This window comes from Dasypus novemcinctus, chromosome 16 (assembly GCF_030445035.2).
Source record: "Dasypus novemcinctus isolate mDasNov1 chromosome 16, mDasNov1.1.hap2, whole genome shotgun sequence".
NCBI classification, from domain to species: Eukaryota; Metazoa; Chordata; class Mammalia; order Cingulata; family Dasypodidae; genus Dasypus; species Dasypus novemcinctus.
This window is the reverse complement of record NC_080688.1, coordinates 7,067,604-7,072,634: the sequence shown is the minus strand read 5'-3', so window position 1 is coordinate 7,072,634 and position 5,031 is coordinate 7,067,604. Positions and strand designations below refer to the sequence as shown.

General features: G+C 33.5%; 1 long non-coding RNA gene across 1 annotated transcript; it reads right to left on the bottom strand.

Moving 5' to 3' along the window:
- Nucleotides 1-1,304: 1,304 nt before the first annotated feature.
- Nucleotides 1,305-3,261, bottom strand: LOC131273638 (uncharacterized). The gene is made up of 2 exons (XR_009180891.2): nucleotides 2,727-3,261; nucleotides 1,305-1,389 (listed from the first exon to the last, which is right to left on the bottom strand). It is a non-coding gene; the product is annotated as an uncharacterized lncRNA (long non-coding RNA).
- Between the last annotated feature and the right edge of the window lie 1,770 nt (nucleotides 3,262-5,031).

Genomic DNA, 5,031 nt, shown 5'->3' with positions numbered 1-5,031 from the left:
AAATACTGTACAGGATAGTTGGGCTATGCACATAGCCCTGAAAAGCACTGCAGAAGTTTATTGTTGCAGCTGGCTTGATTTGTCTAAGAAGACACTAAAGAAAGTCTTAGCAAGTTTTAAATCAAAGTGATAGCAACACAGCTGGACATTAACTTTTTGCAACTAGCAGTGTTTGGGATTGCTGCATACTACAGTGTTGTTACTTTAATCTATGATAAGAGGTTGTTTCTGTGACACACACTCTTTTATAATAATTAAAACCACAATTAACCACATTGTACTTTTCTTTTTAATATTATGCTGAAATATTGGTAACTTTATACACTTTTAAGCATTTATAGAAACGTTTTACTCATACAACTTCAATTAAATTAGCAGAGGGTTAAAGGAAAGAAAAAACTTGTTAATTTTATAACACTTTAAAACACCTTTTATTTAACTTATAATTTTTCTTTCAAGGTAAAAGAACATATCTTTTATAATTAGTTTGGAATGAAAGGCTACTTTTCAGGACTTGATTTTGAGAAAGCAGTTTTGAACATTATGTTCCCTTAAAAGAGATAAAACTTTTCTTTCTCTTAATACTTAGTAGCATGCAATATCAGAAACAGTTTCCTAGAAGCAAGTTGTCAAAGGAGGCTGGCTGCAGCCAAGCTTTCCTGTTATAAAATTACTTTTTATTATTATTATTAATTCAGGTTTGTTTAATAATGACCTTTTGGAATTAGCCACTTAAACACTTTAAACAATGCTTCATAAGACTTTTTATAATTATTTATAACCATATAGACTATATTTTACTTAAAGCTACCACAATACTTTCTATAAGTTGCCACATGCATTTAAGTTCCAAGAGTTTATGAAAATCAGCCATCCTACTTTAGGGCAAAACACACTTTTTTTGCAAAAACTTATTAAATTTCAATTAGCATTCTCACAAACTTTTAACCTTTTTAATATTCATTTAAGTATTACATCCTTCATATTATCCTGTGAAGAAAAATAAGCTATTCATTTCAATCTAGGCAAATAAAACTTTTTATAAAAAGACTTATAGTAATTTTGTTAATCAAGACTCACAATTTTTATCATTGTAGAGATCTTATTAACATTTAAACTTATGTGTTAATATAAGCGCTTATTTAATTTTTGGCCATTTGAATAGAGCTCTTCTATAAATTTTTATTAATTTATATTACCATCCGGAGGTATCAAAATACACACTGACATTGAACGAACAAACACAGAACAATCACAACACAGTAACAGAAACATACAGTTTACAGTTAACTCAAAATTCTTACTTTCTTGGTATAGCTGCTTTTAAGCTCTCCATTATATCACATTTTAAATATCACTTCTTCAGATTTCTTCTGGAATCCATGTTACCTGTAACATGCAAGCTTGTGCTTGGAAACATTTTTATTAGTTATCAGCAATCAGTTAAGATAACTTGAGCAGCATAAATGTAGTTAAAACTGTAATTTAGCAGTTTAGACAGACCATTAACACACATGTTTTTGGATTATTACTCTGTATGACTATACTGAGACTTGAAGTTCAGGAGTAAACTATTGATTTAAAACTGAAAATTCCTTTTTAAACCTTGATAAAAATTTTGTACTAATTTTATTATCTTGGTTAAATAAGCCCAATTAGAATTAGCATGGAAATAAAACAGAACACCAATGTTGCCATGTTTTTCTCTTTTTTCAGTGGCTTAACACTATTAACCCCCACTAGCCCACAGCTACATTGTCATGCAGACGCAGGGGGGTTGCAGAGTTGCTGCCAGAATAGTTTCCTTATCTTAGTTAACACTTTAACAGAGAGTTTTCTTACAAGCCTGATTTCACTAACAAGGACATTATTTAGTATCTTTGCCCATTTTAAATCTTTCAATAGTTTAAAAGTTTTTGGCTCAGGATGAAGCTTGACACCCCCTTGTGAGTGCCCAGCATCAGGAGGAATTTGTTGAATAGTTACAGGAAAAGCTGCTACAGCTTGCATAGCCAGAGGTTCACCTTGACTAGATCCCGATAAAGGACATCTCATTAATGGAGTAACAGGCACAGGATTTGGCTTAAAGCTGCTACGAACATAAGGCAGGTCCATAGAGAAAAGTCCACTAGGCACTTTTCCAGGTTCCGGAGGTGCAGAAGGAACCTCATGAGTCAAATTAGGATATATGTTTACCTTAGAAATATTTAGCTCTGACATGGATTCAGTTAAGAACGGATTTGTGTTTTCAACTTCAAATAACTCCTCTTCTTCCTGATCCTCCTCCAAATTCCTATCTTTACCTGTATCATTCATAGCCATTTCCTCCCTTGAGAAAAGAACAATCTCTTCCTCTTCGTCAGACTGCAAAGGATCTAATGCAGCAGCAATATGCTGTCCCAAGGCCCAAATTGATACAGGTATATTCTCTCCTTTCTGATATGCTCTCCTCAATTCTTTCATTACTTGCCTCCACTGCTTAACATTCATCAAATTCTTTCCTTGCGATTGAAACCAATAACAATGCTTTTGAACCAAAGCAAACAATTCTAAGAAATCTGCAGTCTTAACTGTGATGCCTACACTGTGCAACAGTGTTTTCAAAACCTGTGAATATTCTTCCAAGCGTCCTGGTTGATTACCCATACCCTGATGCTAACGGAAAGCAAAACTTAATAATATGAAGCAGCAATCTACCCGGGTTAATTAATTTCGACGCTCCTTACCTTAAAAAAGGCTTTTCAGCTTTCCGCGTTCCCGATCCAGAGGTGGAAAATCCTACGCTGCCGTACTTTGATGAATCCTCTGCCTCGGGCCCCACGTCTGGGCGCCACCTGTCGGAGTCTTGTTCGGTGACCCGAGGTATCGGGAATGAAAGACAAAGAAAGATTGGGTTCAGGGGATCTGAGAGCATTGATTTCTCAAGCTCATCAGACAACTTTATTGAGTCAAGGGGCTAGTATATATACCCCTAACATACGTGACATTCAGCACACAATCAAGTTACCTATTACCCTTACCTCATACTATATTAACTAGTGATTGATGAAAACCCAACAAACTTTACTGGAACTATTATTATGAAAATCAGTAACTATACTCATAAATCCTGTTACCCAGGTTGTTCTGTTCTAGGTATTGTTCTGCCTGCAGGTGTGCTGACCCAGCCAGGATTGTGCTCCGCACTGATAATCATAAGGGACAGCTTGACTCAGTGGTCAAGGAAGTAACTTGCTTCCATGGAAACAACATGCCTTTGTTTCCCACAGCAAGAGAGGGATTTCGCCTTTGCACTTGATTTTTGAGCCATTAATTATTTCACCACTTTGCTAATGGTCATGGGAGGAGACCCAACTGTTTGCTATTTTGTTTGATTTGCCCAATTATTAATCTTCCATGAGGGCCCAATTACAAAATCCTTGGGGAATATCCTGGGTTTCCCCTGGATTATTGAGGAAATCCTTTTCTGAATGACAGATCTATGTAAGGGGGGTCTTCCAGCATCTCTCTTGAGGATCTTGATGTCCATGTGGACACTTTGCCAGGGTCCAGATCCATCTATTCATTTCCTATCTGGTTTGCTTCATTATCATAAGGTCTTGATGTTTCATGAAAAAATTCAGATGTTTATGCCTCAAAGAACAGTATCAGTTAAGAGTAAAGACAATCTAAAAAATTGTATAAAATATTTCCAAATCAAATACTGGATAAGTGTCTAGTACACAGATTTTTTTAGAAATTACTCTTAACCCTAAACCTTAAGATGACAAATAAAAATAAAAATAAAGCAAAAACACACACACATTTTTCCTGGACAAATAAATTGGTTGCCCTTTGCTCCAACTATAGAATATTTTTTTGCTTAATGTGAAAGGACAACAAGCACATAAAAGTTCTCGTCATCAACTTGTCATTAAAGAAATGTCAAAATCACAATAATATACCATTAAATCCAATTAGATAAACTATATTTTTAATAAATCATGTAATTATAATTTTGTACAAGAATATGGAGCAATCTAAACAATTGTATATTGTTGGTGGAAATGCAAAATGGTGCTGCCACAGTGGAAAACATTTTGCCATTTTCTAAACAAGTTAAACATAGTATTACCATATAGCCAAGAAGTTACACTCTTAATCATTTACCAAAAATAACTGGAAATATTTATTTTTAAAAACTTGAACACAGTTCTAAAAGTAGAATTATTCATATTTTGTTCAAGGAATATTTAGGCTACAAAAAAGTCATTTATGGAATATAAGTGTTTCCAATATCCTGAACATCTCCTCCCATTTCCACTTTCCCCAATTAATAACATTTTACATGTGATGGTATGCTTGTTACAATTGATGTACAAACACTGAAGCATAGCTACTAACCATGGTAAATGATTTACATTGTGCTTTACATTTTGAACCATACACATTTATAGATTTTTATGAAGTTTGGCATGGTCTGTAACTGTCCTTGCAAGATCATTTAGAACAATTCCTTGCCCAATACATTAAATACATGGTTGAAATTACCCAAATGTACATCAGTTGATGAAGAGAAAAAGAAATAGTGTTATATTCATAAAATGATATATTATTCAGTCATATACCAAGGAATCAAGGATTTTATTTTGTTAAATTATAGAAGAATTATAAAATTATTATGCTAAGTGGAGGAATCCAGAAATAAAAATGAACATATCTTATGAGACATTACATAATGGTTACTGGGATTCATTTTGAGGTAATGAAAATTTTGGAGTTATAGTGAAGTGACAGTTGCATGTGACTGTGAATATTATGTGCATTTACTATACTATTTCAATAAAATAGTATAGTGAAGGGAAGTAAAAGAATGGAAGGTTAATTCTAGAATTTAAATATAAAATAATTGAAATGGGAAAACTTCCCTAAAGTATATCCAAAATAGATTTTAATTAGCAGAAGTAAAATTAATGTTCTTGATAGTAGATGAATAAAGATGAAGAAATATGGAGAACCAGACAAAATAGAATGAAGAGAATGATAAAATCT